Below are 13,996 nucleotides of genomic sequence, written 5' to 3' on the forward strand. Positions count from 1 at the left end.
AGTGTCCGGGCTGGATGATGGGGGTGGAGATGCTCCTTCAAGTATACAGGCCGTTTAGGGCTTTAGAGGTCAGCACCAACACTTTGAATTGTGCTTGGAAACGTACTGGGAGCCAATGCAGATCTTTCAGGACCAGTGTTCTCGGCAGCCACTCCCAGTCACCAGTCTAGCTGCCACATTCTGGATTAATTGCAGTTTCTGAGTCACCTTCAAAGGTAGCCCCACGTAGAGCGCATTGCAGTAGTCCAAGCAGGAGATAACTAGAGCATGCACCACTCTGGCAAGACAGTCCGCGGGCAGGTAGGTCTCAGCCTGCGTACCAGATGGAGCTGGTAAACAGCTGCCCTGGACACAGAATTAACCTGCGCCTCCATGGACATGTGCTCCTTCAGGGGCAGTTACCCCATTCAGGATCAGGAAGTCCTCCATGTAATACATAGACTGTCCCTGCTATTTGAGACCAAGGCTTTGGAGTACTTAGTGCAACTCTGGCACAATGTGACTTACCTGCTGCTTTCCCATAAAACCCCAGTCAGCCTACCTGTTGACTAACTTTGGGTTTAGCCCTGAAAATGTGAGGAAATGCAAGCATCCTACAATCTTCAAAGTGCTCTGACTTAACTGAGTGAGAAAACTGATCAAGGGGGTGGAACAGCTCCCCTGTGAGGAGAGGTGGCAGCATTTGGGCATTTTAGTTTAGAGGAAAGGCAATTAAGAAGTAGAGGTATATAAAATTATGCCTGGCGTAGAGAAAGTAGATAGGGGAAAGTTTTACTCTCTCTCATAACATTAGAATTCATGGACATCCAATGAAGCTGGACATTGGAGGATGCAAAGAGACAAAAAAAAAATGCAGCACATAGTTAAACTTTGGAATTTGCTCCCACAGGAGGCAGTGATGGCCACCAACTTGGATGGCTTTACAAGAGGATTAGACAAATCCATGAAGGATTAGGCTATTGTTGGCTATTACCTACCCATAATGGCTGTGCTCTGCCTCCATGGTTGAAAGTTATAAGCAAATTGCAGGAAACCACAGGAAGGGAGAAGGCTCTTGCACTCGGATCCTGCTTGCCAGCTTCCCACAGGCATCTGGTTGGCCACTGTGACAACATGATGCAGCTGGGTGAGATGAGCCACTGGCCTGATCCAGAAGGCTCTTTTTACATTCTTAATGGGGAAAAATACGTCTTTCAGGCCAAACTGTAGGAAGATCTTCTCTCATGCTGTGCCATGTTGGCTAGATTACGGGGCTATAGATCTGATTTGCATTCTGCTCAATGGAAATCCGATGTGTAGAACTCTAGGACTGGCTTGTTCTGCATTTCTAAAAGCTATTGCAGTGACTGCCAATATCATAAAAGCTGGGCCATCCAAAACAGGATTGAAATCATTCGATGCATTATGTGAATACATTTAGTAATGCTAACTGTCAGTCATAATAGAACATTGAAGACACAGTTAAGATGTCAGGTAAGATATAATAAGTCAATGCATTCTACAATATCTGCCAATTTATTGCCCAATTCACTCAGTTTGCTGAGAGCTCCGAAAGGGAGCCCTTGAATTCCTTTTTGCTGCCACTCTGAATAATTTGGTGTTTGCAAACTTGGGTCACTTTGCTGCTCACCCTAACTTGAGATACGAGTTAGCATTCATAGGATAAGAGAACAAGTCCTCCTATGGATTGATAAGTTTTTTCTGGAGCCTTTGAGAGCTTCTCTCAGAAGCTATTTGAACATTTAAGTATACGATGTCCACTGGCTCACACCTGTCCATATGCCTGACACACTCCCCACAAATGCTAAAATGTTCGTAAGAGAGGACTTGCCTTTGCAGAAGCCATGTTTATTCTTTTTCGTTAAGACTAATTCTTGTGTAGTCTTGGCTATATCACAATTCATGTTATCTTTAACATAGTCCCCAATCTACCCGAAACAGATATTAAGCAAATTGACCTGCACCTTCCTGGATTCTGGTCCCCTAATCTTTAAAAACTAGTGTCACATTTGCTGATTTCCAGCCCTCTGGTACAAAGGCCAATCTTTGTTGAGTGGTAACCACCTGCTTGATTAAGATGGCTTGGCATTACATAAATGGGCTTCATGTTTGAGGGAAAGCTACAGCACTAAAGTTTATGCATTTTATACTTAGAGCAGATGACATGATGGAAAAAGTTGAAAGATTGCACTTTAAACATTTAACACAAACTATTCAAACCAGCAGTTGCTATAGTTACTGTGGTAGCATCTGCAAACCCATAGGACATCTTAAGTAGGCAGATCAGACTATCTCTCTCTTTCTAAAATGTGACTCATTTACAAGAACCAGATCCACTCTTCTTACTAAGTAAAGGAACTTGCAAGATGTTTGACCTTATAGGAGAATAACACAAATTCTTAAAATATTTGTGCATGGCAGTGATTCTTTAAATATAGAATGAGTCCAAATGGATACAGGGCATCTTGGAGGGAGGGTAGTATAAAGATAAGATCATGAGCCCTGCGGTGCCTGCCTTCCTATGTTGTCCAACTCCATAAAAGATAAGAGAGGGTTGTCTATATTGGATCTCTGGGATAACTTTCTTTCTATCTTCCAACCTGATAGAAAAGAAGAGCTGTTTGTTCTCTTCTAATGATGCTGCTCTGTATGGCTTTAGATAGTCTGATGCCTTGCTCTTCTTTTAGCGCAGGTGATAATGCCTCATGTCATATATGCTTGGCAGCTTTAGGATGTAGTTGCACCACTGTATTCAAGGTGTTCTGAACTTTCACCTGCAGAGCTGATGGTTAACTTGGCCCCGCTTCTGTGTGAATCTTTACTTTTTGCCCTCCCCAACCCAGTATTAGCAGACTTTGAAAAAACACTGAGCTGATGTCTAGTAACCCTGTTACTGTTGGAGGATGTTTTGTGAGGATTTTTCTTTGAATACCATATGTTTCCATGTACAGTGGTACCTCGGGTTACATATGCTTCAGGTTACAGACTCCGCTAACCCAGAAATAGTGCTTCAGGTTAAGAACTTTGCTTCAGGATGAGAACAGAAATCCTGCTACGGCGGCACGGCGGCAGCAGGAGTCCCCATTAGCTAAAGTGGTGCTTCAGGTTAAGAACAGTTTCAGGTTAAGAACGGACCTCCGGAATGAATTAAGTACTTAACCCGAGGTACCACTGTATAAGACACCCCCTTGTATAAGACGACCCCCCTTTTTTAACCCGAAATTAAGTTGTTTAGCTTTTGGGGGTGGGGAGGCCACTTCCGCCAATCGCTCACCCGCCTGCCCACCACTGCTGATTGCACACCTCACCGCAGCCAATTGTCTGCCAGTTTGCCGCCACCAACAGCCCACCCGTCCACTAGCCACAGCCACCAATAGCCAGCAGGCCATTAATTGCACGTTCCCCCTCTGCATTCACTATCCGTGTATAAGATGACACCCAATTTTTGCCTAATTTTTTTTTAGCAAAAAGCATAATCTTATACACGGAAAAATACGGTACTTCTCTTGGGGAAGCCAGTGTGAGGAAATGAAACACTGTATTAATTACACCAAAGCAGGCAGAGTTACTTAAGTTGCAAAACCCCAGCTGGGCATAGGGTTAGACAGTAAATCCTAACATAGTTGAAGGCATTGGCAAAAGGGAAGAAGAATCTTGCCAAAGGCTTTTAGTTTGTAAAACTCTGAAATACTGGAAACCTACTATGTAATTTCAACTTCATTGTTCAAACTGTGAGTTCTAGTGCTCATGCAGCCAAAGTGGCACTACCCAAGCAACAAGAGGGAGGTATTAGCAGTCTCGGGAACTTCAAAGTTTTCAGAAGTGCATCTTTAGAAAAGCCCGAAGGAGAATGTCCAGAATAGCCCAGTGCAGACTGAGCATGCTCAGTGAGCATAGAATGTTGACAAACTCCAGCGGGGGTGGGGGAGGATGGAATACAGTGGTTGGAATTCTGAATGCCAGTGATGGACTGTGCAGAATTTGGTTGCAGATCTCACTTGTATCTGCTGAAATCCCATGGTCTAGAGATTGAATTCATGTATGTAAACCTTATTTTCTATTAAGGTTAGAATAGAATAGTTTGCACAACTGGAATTAAAATCAATGGGCATATAAGTGTGTGCTAGTTCCTGTAACTTCAGTTGTAAATAGAACCTGTTCAGGGTTTTGTGATGTTTTCTGGAACTGTAAGTACAAACATCTCAGAAGCGGAGTCTGTATAATTAGCCTCAGGCTGGCTTGATCTAAGCATTCGCTTGGTGGCACTCTTGATACTGTGTGGATACTCCTAAAATATGTTGATTATAAGTAAGACGAGACGTAAGCTATAGATTTGCCAATATAACCATGTAATGCACCTTGTGATGGCCAAAGAAAATCCAAAGACCATCCCGTCACTGTCAGCGAGAGTGGCACCATTGACACACCACAGTAAACCTTTTGTTAGCTGTTTACTATGTATGTGTCTAAAAGGGCTCTTTTGCTCCTCCCCACTCACATTGGGAAGGAAACAAAGCATGATCCCTGGCTTAGCATTTCCATCCGAAATGAGGATTGGGCTTTGTTTTGTACCCAACAAACCATGAACTCTAGCTAATGTTTGCTCTTGGCTTACTGATCACGGTTTGTTGGGTGCAAAACAATCCACTATCTCTGTTTTGGGTGTAAATGCTAAGTCCACGGATCATGTTTTGTTTCCTCCCAGCATAAGCTGAGAGGGGCAAAGATTTTGCCCATGCATTGTAAGACATTGGTTTTCGAGGTACCATGAAGTGCATATGCAGCCATTAATTTGTGCCTTTGTTATTGTTTAAGCTGAGCTGCAAGTTGTGTTTCTATGCTGATTTTATTATTGTAAATCTTGTATCACCATTGTTGAGTGGTGATGTTGGAACTGGTGCCAAAGCACATATAAAAAGGTTGCCTTTGTGTTGCCATAGAGCACATCACTCTGGAGTAAGTTAGCTTGGTATTAAAGCATATGGCAAGCCCCCCCAACTTAATTCATTTCTTTACAGTTAATACTTTTTTCACTTTATGATTTTCTTTCTGGTTAGAGGTATTCAGTCTTCCATTGCCCCCCACCCCTATTCTATCACTGAATCATCTGCTTTTTCTTGGCAAACTTTCTCAAGACTGTTTACGGTAGCATCAGCAGCATAATTATTAGGGCTGATGGGCTTGCTAGATAATATGCAGTCACTTCCCCAAAATGCTTTTCAGTTGAGCAGATTGAATGCAGGCAAGATGAAAGTACTCAGTATGCCTTTAAGTTACCATATTTTTCGCTCTATAGGATGCACCGGACCATAGGATGCACCTTGTTTTAGAGGGGGAGAACAAGCAAAAAAAATTCTCCCCCTCTCTGCTCAGCGCCCCTTCAGCGAAGCGGCAGGAGAAACGGAGCCCCTTCCATTTCTCCTCCCACTTCGCTGAAGGGGTGCTGCGCAGCTCTCCCTCTTTGCTGAAGTCAGGAGAGTCTTGCTCTCCCAGCTTCAGCAAAAGGAACCCGAAGACTTTGGAGCGCAGCGCGAGGTCCCGCTGTGCTCCAAATGCTTCAGGCGGCTATCCCTGAAGCCTGGAGAGCGAGAGGGGTCGGTGCGCACCGACCCCTCTCGCTCTCCAGGCTTCAGCGAAAGCAACGCGTAGCCTCCGGAGCGCGGAGGGAGCGCTCCCTCTGCACTTCGGAGGCTTTGCGTTGCTATCGCTGAAGCCAAGGAGCCTGCATTCGCTCCATTAGACGCACACACATTTCCCCTTAATTTTTGGAGGGGAAAAGTGCGTCCTATAGAGCGAAAAATACGGTAATTGCGCTCTTGGAGACATGGGAACCCTTGTATGTTGGTTTACTGTTATAGCAATCAGCCCCCATGACTATGAGCTGGTTCATATGTAAAGCTAAGCCAAACCATGGCTTAGCATGAATGGGCGAGTTCCTGAGGAAACCCCAGTTTATTTCACTTCAGTGCAGCAATGGCAACGCAGGAGGAAGAAAGCAGCTACAATCTTCTCTTTGCCATAGTCTGGGTTAGCATTACAGGTGCCTTCTAGAAGACAATCTATTCCCCCTAAGATAAGATGACATCACTTGGATTGGATTCCAAATCAGAGTGGTCAAAATATGCAAAAACTGCTAAAAGCTACTATGCACCAAAATTCCAAGGTTAGAGCCAGGATACAATTCAACAAAATAGGTTCTTAACTTCAAAACTATTAATGGAGGTAGGATCTTACAGGCTGAAGAATCAAGCTTATTTTCCATCCCTTATATTCTACAACTTCGGCATAAATTTATCTTCCCAGAGTGGCTAAGTAGTAAGGCAGTAGGAATCTGAAATGAAAAATGGCTGTCATAATAGCTAATGCTGCTGATTTCTAGTACATGATTGAAGTAGATGCATTAGTATGTAAAATGCCATATGTACACATGCCTTAGCGATCATTAGTTATACAGTGGTACCTCGGGTTAAGTACTTAATTCGTTCCAGAGGTCTGTTCTTAACCTGAAACTGTTCTTAACCTGAAGCACCACTTTAGCTAATGGGGCCTCCTCCTGCCGCTGTGCCGCCGGAGCAGGATTTCTGTTCTCATCCTGAAGCAAAGTTCTTAACATGAAGCATTATTTCTGGGTTAGCGGGGTCTGTAACCTGAAGCGTATGTAACCTGAAGCGTATGTAATCTGAGGTACCACTGTATTTTTAAACTTGGGATTAATTCTCAACTTGCATGCATGCTTTATCTTATGTGGAAGTGGTGGGGGGACGCAGGTGGCGCTGTGGTCTAAACCACTGAACCTCTTTGGCTTGCCCAATCCAAAGGTCAGTGGTTCGAATCTGTGTGATGGGGTGAACTCCTGTCGCTCTGTCCCAGCTTCTGCCAACCTAAAAGTTTGAAAGCATAATATTGTGAGTAGATAAATAGGTACCACTGTGGCGGGAAGCTAAACGGTGTTTCCGTGTGCTCTGGTTTCTGTTACGGTGTTCCGTTGCGCCAGAAGGGGTTTGGCTATGCTGGCCACATGACCCGGAAAAGCTGTCTGTGGATGAACGCTGGCTCCCTCAGCCTGAAAAGAAAGATGAGCGCTGCACCCCATAGTTGCCTTTGGCTGGACTTAACTGTCCAGGGGTCCTTACCTTTTACCTTTACCTATGTGGAAGTGATAGAAAATGCATGACGATTGAAATTGTTTTACTAGCAGTTAGAGCTGAACAGCACTGAGAAACCTACTGAATATAAACTCTCATTTTCATTTGGCAATGCTTTGTGCTCCAGTATACAGCAACAAGTTTAAGATCTGAAGCACTGAGTCTTTTGATGAGAGCTACAGAGGAAGGCATACTGCTATTGGTGCTTTCATCTATTTTGTTGAGGGGAGAGGGGGAAGCTCTTATTTTTATTGATCCAAGTTTGGTATGATTTCTTTACTTATTCTGCATGTTCTCTATATGTTTTCCTAAACACATGGATATTTGTTGCAATTGTTGCTACAAATCCTAAGCATATGCAAAGCTTTGGTTTCAGTTCAAATTCCAGTATTAGTAATTGTTCTGCCTCCTAACCCATGTTTGAATCGGCCTCTCCAAGCAACATAATTGCCAGCAAACTACGTGTATTCGATTTATGCTTTCCTGATAACCCTATTATGCCATTCTATCTGTCTTGTTTTCTGAGGTGTAGGTTCTTGGAGAGGTTTGAATCATGCTTGGCTCATTAGTTCACAGCTGTCAGCATTTGCTATTGCTAGCATTTAATTCAAGTGTACTTCAGGGGTCAAGAATATATAAAGACTGTTGAGCCACTCTGCCACACTGAGTTTCTGAAATAATAATTTTGAGAATCACCTTCACTTTTTCAATCTGAATGCTAAGTTAGATGATGAACTTAAATGTGGAGTTCTGCAAGTATCCGTTTGCATTTTAATGGTCTAGAGATGGCGAACTTTCCAATGCTTATCTTAAAGAGGAAGATAAAATTAAGCAGTTTCCTTTGTGCACTGTTACGAAGATGACAAGTTTCTTCTCACTCAGTTGGATACTACATGTTTCACTTTTGGTGTTCTCTTTATTCTAGCTTCTGTTGGAGAATTTGATTTTTGTCTGTCTGGTTCTTGCCAAAAGGATGTGTATTGATTGCCACCCTTTTTATATAATCCTAAGAACTGCAAGTTGTATGTTCTGCTGATTGCGAAAAATTTGTCACCACAACAGACACCATGGAGTTGGCATGTTTACTTTGCAGTCTTCTTCAATGAGTTCTGCAATGCTACAGCTACATGGGTTAAAGCCTAGTTGCACACAACTATACATTTGTTCTGTAGAGACTTTTATATGTTAAACAAGTCATGTGAACTGGCCTCTACCAGGGCACTGGAAGCACAAATTGCTGTGTGGATTCTTCAGTTTGAATCTCTTTAATGGAGGGTGTGTCGTTGACAAAAAATGATGTTGCGCAGTTATTAACCAGCTGTCTTCAACAACTATGAGTGACTGGATGGCTGGAGTACTGTCACAGTGCTAGCAAATGGAGCAGTGCATACACGGATGCCATTCCTGCTATATATAGGTCTTCAGGGATTTCTCTGTGTACCCACCAGAAATCTTTCTGGACTGATCTGTGCTCACAACTGAGAAAGGGAGTATGGCTCCATAGTCAGTAATGTTGTTTAATGTAAGGGCATTGCGAGCATGAAAACACTGTACTCTCTATGATATATAATTGTTCTAAACTATTTTTAAATGTTCTGTGGATGACTACAGTTGGTATAGTTAGTGTCATCAGCACCAGCTGAAGTTTCTGAACAGCCTTCAGAGGCAGCCTCACGTATAACATGTTGCAATGATCTAACCTCGAGGTTACCAGAACATAGGTGGCAGAAGTTAGGATATCTCTGTCCAGTTGGGGTGCTGCTGGGCCACCAGCCAAAGCTGGTAGAAGGCACTCTGTGCCACTGAGGCCACCTGAACCTTAAGTAATGTCAGTTGATTGAGAAGTACCCCCAACCTGTGTATCTGCCCCTTCAGAGAGAGTGTAACACCATCAAGAGCAGGCAACCTCCCACCCATCTGGTATAGGGAACCACCCACTAACAGTGACTCAGTCTTAACTGGATTGAGTTTCAGTTTATTGGCTCTTATCCAGTCAATTACCACTGCAAGGCAACTCACTTTCCAGCACATCCCCTGCCACACCTGAGGGCCCTATCCTCAGGAAAGGCTGTGGGGGTTGGAGGCTTGTTTGGAAGAGAGTTGGAGCTGTTGACTCCAATCTTTGACCTGACCAACTAGAAATTGTAGACCTTTGTTAGCTAGTATGAGCACTATAGGCGAGATCTAGCAATAGATAAGTCTTGAAAGAATATATGTATTAAGGCTGAACTTCTAGACACATTTTTTGCTGGTTTAGTGGGATTTCCTGATTCCCTCCTCCATTTTTGCCAAGACTGGCAACAGTGGCTGTTTGTAATTAGCAATTTGTTGGGCCATTGATTACATAATACTATTCTACATAAAAGTATGGTACCTGGAATGCATAGTTATTTCTTTGATTTGGAAGACCTGGATTCATATCCCATGTCTACTGTGGACTTGGAGTGACCTTCCTGTGGTCAGTGAAGTAGTAATAAAACAAATGTATTGGAAGTAAAATAAGCTTCTTAAATATGAGTAGTCCAAACTTCAAAAGTTGCTTCTTCTAGCTATGTATACTTCAGATGGTATTTGGATCAGTTCCATGAACTCTGAGTAGTAATAGCCTAGTTCTTTGATCTTAACAGCTGTTTGACAAAGGCTTGTCTTGTCAGTGGTGCAGAGTGACCTGATACTCAAATTAGACATGTCATGTAGGTCAAACAGGATTCATCATTACTTTGGCCTAACTGCATCATACTTCAGACTCAGCATTGTGTTTATTTGGTTGACAAGAAGATCAAATATCAATCCAGAAAAACAATTTTGTTAACTTCTGTGCATGTTCTCTTTGCAGATTTTGTTTCTGCTGCTCTTTATGTCTTTTCCCCATTTCTGTTAAAGAAGAAGAAAAAAGCCAATAATATTGCAGCTGCCACATCCTCAAGGCACTTAATTCTGATTAGTTGCACTGTATATGTTGGATTGCTTCTGAAATAAGTGGTTTGAGGATTGTAGTCTCTGTTATATTCCCCATGGCACAGACACCATCTGTTCCGTTTGCTTCTTGTGGTGGCTTGAGCATAATACATGGATTGCAGCCTTTTTTTTCTTATCTTGAGCTTCTAGGGAAGAATACATTTAGTTACTAGTCCTTGTTCATAGTATACCTTCTTCATCTTGTGAGTAAAAAAATCATCTTGGTCTCCTAGCTAGAAAGAATGAAAGGTTTAAAAGGATGTTGACATTCTTGGTTGGAGATGGGACACCATGTAACCTCTTAGTTTCTAAGAGTACTTAAATAAACAACTTTTGTGTTTTTGCTCTTGCATGCTATGGCAGAACCCCAGTGGAACTGCTAATGTGATCCCTAGAGGATTAATAAACATCAAAGCAGGAAATGTTTACTAGATGCTTTAGAAGTATTGCATGTTGAAACTCTTGGTTAAAAGCACATTTGGTCAGTGATGAAGCCTTAGTTTACTGAATTGGAATGACTTAAAAAGTGGGATACTAATATACATACAGGGAATTTTTGAAAAGCCTTCTATCCGCGGGAATGGTGGCAGCAGTGGTTACTTGAGCAATATCTTGTTATAAACTACGATTATTGTCCATAGAACTGGGGGAAGTCCCATAGTCATAAGAGCTTCTCTCTGTGTTCTCAGCAAGGAATGGAGTCTGTAGTCCAACGCCAACCGCTGTGCGCTTGACAACAATTTCTAACTAGGTCTAGTACAAAACCATTGCAATGTCTGTTTAGGTTATTTTCACCCTGTCTTGCAACTTAAAAAAAAAAAAAATCCTCAGGGTAGCTTATGAAACACAATATACACAACAGGGATCTGTGCTGCTTTCTTCTCCTGCAAACAGTGAGGGCAGGACCCAGGTGGGTAGTTTGTTCCAGGCAGGCTGACTGCCACTGTGGGAAGCTATAAACCATTGCTTTCCCTAAGCCCCATCACCAGAGGCTGCTTCCTTTCTTCTCTTCACCTGCCCCCTCCCAGGATTCTAGTCCACAGAGACATTTCTGAACATTGGGGGGGGGTCTGAATGGAGACTGCACTGGATTGCGTCCAGTCTTGTAACTCTCTCTAGCCATATTAACACAGCTTTGTTAATATACAGCCAAAGATAGCTAACCTGTGTCCCTAGATGGTGTTAGACTATAACTCCTATTACCCTGGCCCACTGACTGTGCTGGTTAAAGATGATGGGAGCTGGTGTCCCAATGGCATTCAGAGAGCCACAGGCTAACTGCTAATTTAGAATGACATTTACAAGCAGGAGTAAGCCGCAGCAAGCCTTGAACTTGTACCCTTCCGTTCTCCCTATCCTCCAGGAAGTGGCGTTTGGAAGCTTCAATATTAACCATGGTTAACATGAACCACCACAAGTGAACTTGTGGTTTGTCTGGAGTGAGATACCACGAGGTCAGGTCTGGACACTAAAGCCAAACCATGACTTAACTGCTGGCTGCATGGCGACAGCAGCAGAAACAAAGCAGCTGTGATTTTTGCCCCAATCATGTTTCACTCTTGCTCGTTCACACTTCGCAGTGGTTTGAATTGTCCAGTGAAACTCAGCAGAATTCACTTCCAAGGTTTTGATCTTCTTCACAAATCATCATCTGTCAGTTTAAATTCTGTATTTTAGAGTTATACCCTACATTCACAATTGTCTATGGGGTTGAAACACAGATAGCTAAGAGCGTATAAAAGATAATAGTTAAAAAGTAATTAAACTACAATAGAATTAAAACAATGTAAAAACATATCTGTTGAAATGCAGGCAGTAAAAAGAAAAAACGGCACAGCACTATTAAAAGCCCTTTCCTTAAAAGCAGTCAATTCCCCAAAGCCTGCCAGAGCACGACAAATCTTCACTTGCTGGCAAAAGGACAACAAAAAGGAAGCCAGACTAGCCTCTCCATTAACGGAATTCCAAAGTCTGGGAGCAGCCACTGAGAAGGGCCCTACCAAATGTGCCTAGAAGAGTGATGGGACTGAGAGAAGGGCCTCACCCAAAGATCTCAGACCCTGTGCAGGTTCATAAGGGAGAATATGGTCTTTCAGATAGCCTGGGCCTAAGCCATATGGAAATGGAACTGCTGACCACCAGATGTAGCAGTGGCCAACCCATTAGATGGTGGATGGGAGAGATTGGTGGTAGAGGTGTGTGGAAACCTCTGGCTTGTAATGTCTACTGAATGTAGCCTACTGTACAAAGTTAAGAATTGCATCTGTTGCTGTCCTCACTTTTGCCTCTGGCCTTGCCAACTTGATTGCCTCTGGGGACATCCACCACTGTCACGTGACACACACCCAACTGTTGCTTGTGCATGAATTTAAAATGTTCCCAACCCCTTGTATTGAAAAACAAAGGCAGTGTGTGTGTGTGTGCATGTACACATGCGCTCTTCTTGGAACCAGACTGTGATTTGCTTGTTTTAAAAACGAGGAGTTACACTTCCCTATGAAGGACAGTCACATTAACTATAGCTATTATAGATCTGTTAGTTGTCTTGCACGAACTGCTAGGCCTGCTCTGACTTACAACTTTGAAGTAGAAATAAGATTTCCTTTGCTCAATGTGCATTCACTTAATATAAAGGGTTTAGGGCAACAATAGATGTTATAGTCTTCCCATCCTAGAAGCTATGTTCTGAATTTTACAAAATAGGGTTTACTTAACATCTGGACATATGTTATCTAAACATGGAAAAAACTTTCCAGACAGTATGCCCAAATTAGATCCTCAAACAGCTGGAGAGTGGTTGCATCTGGATGTCTGAAAAGATTTTAGATTGAAGTAAGAACACAGATTTAGCATTTTGGCACACTTCAGATAGCTTGGATTCTAAAAGGGATCCCAAAGCATGTGAACTGTAATTTTTTTTAATACAGTTCATAGAACTTACTTTGTACACTAATAGATATTATGGTATGTTACAGTTCTTAATTTATGACACACACAAACATGCAGACTACATTCACCCTTTTCTGACTTATCAAGGTGCTTCTGGTGTCTCATCCTCAGATGCCGCTGTGGTTCTTGTGGGCAATGGAGACCTGAAAATGTTTACCAGACTGGTTAGTCTGGCCGGGGCTTTTGCACAAATGAAGTTGTCTTAGGCAGAGTTGGGCCACTTGCAAAGGTATTTCTCAGTCCTGCTACCTTGAGATCCTTTGAATTAAAAATCCTGGGCTTTTAGCACACAAAACAATTGCTTTGCCTCTGAACAAAAGCATTCTTCCCTAACATACCAAAATTTACCATTATCATATTCAAGACCATTTCCTTAGGATATAGGAGGGTCCTATCCCTTATAAAAGTACTCTTTCTGATTTGTAGCAACATAGTACACAGTAACCATTGTTTTTCATGCAAATTGCACTTCACCAGATAAGACAAAACCACCGTTCTACACTATGGCACAGAATGGTTCAGTTTTGTCTGGCTCCTCCCAGTCTTCAAAGCCAGGCACCAAAAACCTTGAAACAATAGAGTCTTCTTCAGTTTCTGTTGACCATCACTTTAATTGAAGATGTGATTTTGAGCAAGGCCTGAGAACAAAGGCTTCTCAAAGCTTGCCTCGCTGTGCCTGTCTCCATTGTGTTCAGTTCCAAGCTATCTCTATGCAGTTAGGCAAGCTTCTGTGCCATTCATACCTTCTGTAATCGAGTGAGTCTGTTGGGGGGAAAATGTCAGTTGTGTATGTGATGTAAAATGTCACCTGAGTAGTAAGCAGGAAAAGTTGGAGGTATGCTGAACAGGCATAAAGGGATATGAAAAAAGCTTATTCAGAAAAGGGAAATCATTTTTAAGTTTCTTGGGGGGGGGGAGTGCTAGATCTCCAAATTGGAGTTACA

The 13,996-nt window shown here is 42.6% G+C and overlaps 1 protein-coding gene across 4 annotated transcripts in view; it reads left to right on the plus strand.

Annotated features, from left to right (window-relative positions):
- Positions 1 to 13,996, plus strand: part of PIP4K2A (phosphatidylinositol-5-phosphate 4-kinase type 2 alpha) — a 178,424-nt gene that overhangs the window by 121,201 nt on the left and 43,227 nt on the right. The gene's annotated exons all lie outside the window — the stretch shown is intronic.

This window comes from Podarcis cretensis (genome assembly GCF_951804945.1).
Source record: "Podarcis cretensis genome assembly, chromosome: 12".
Taxonomy (NCBI): Eukaryota; Metazoa; Chordata; class Lepidosauria; order Squamata; family Lacertidae; genus Podarcis; species Podarcis cretensis.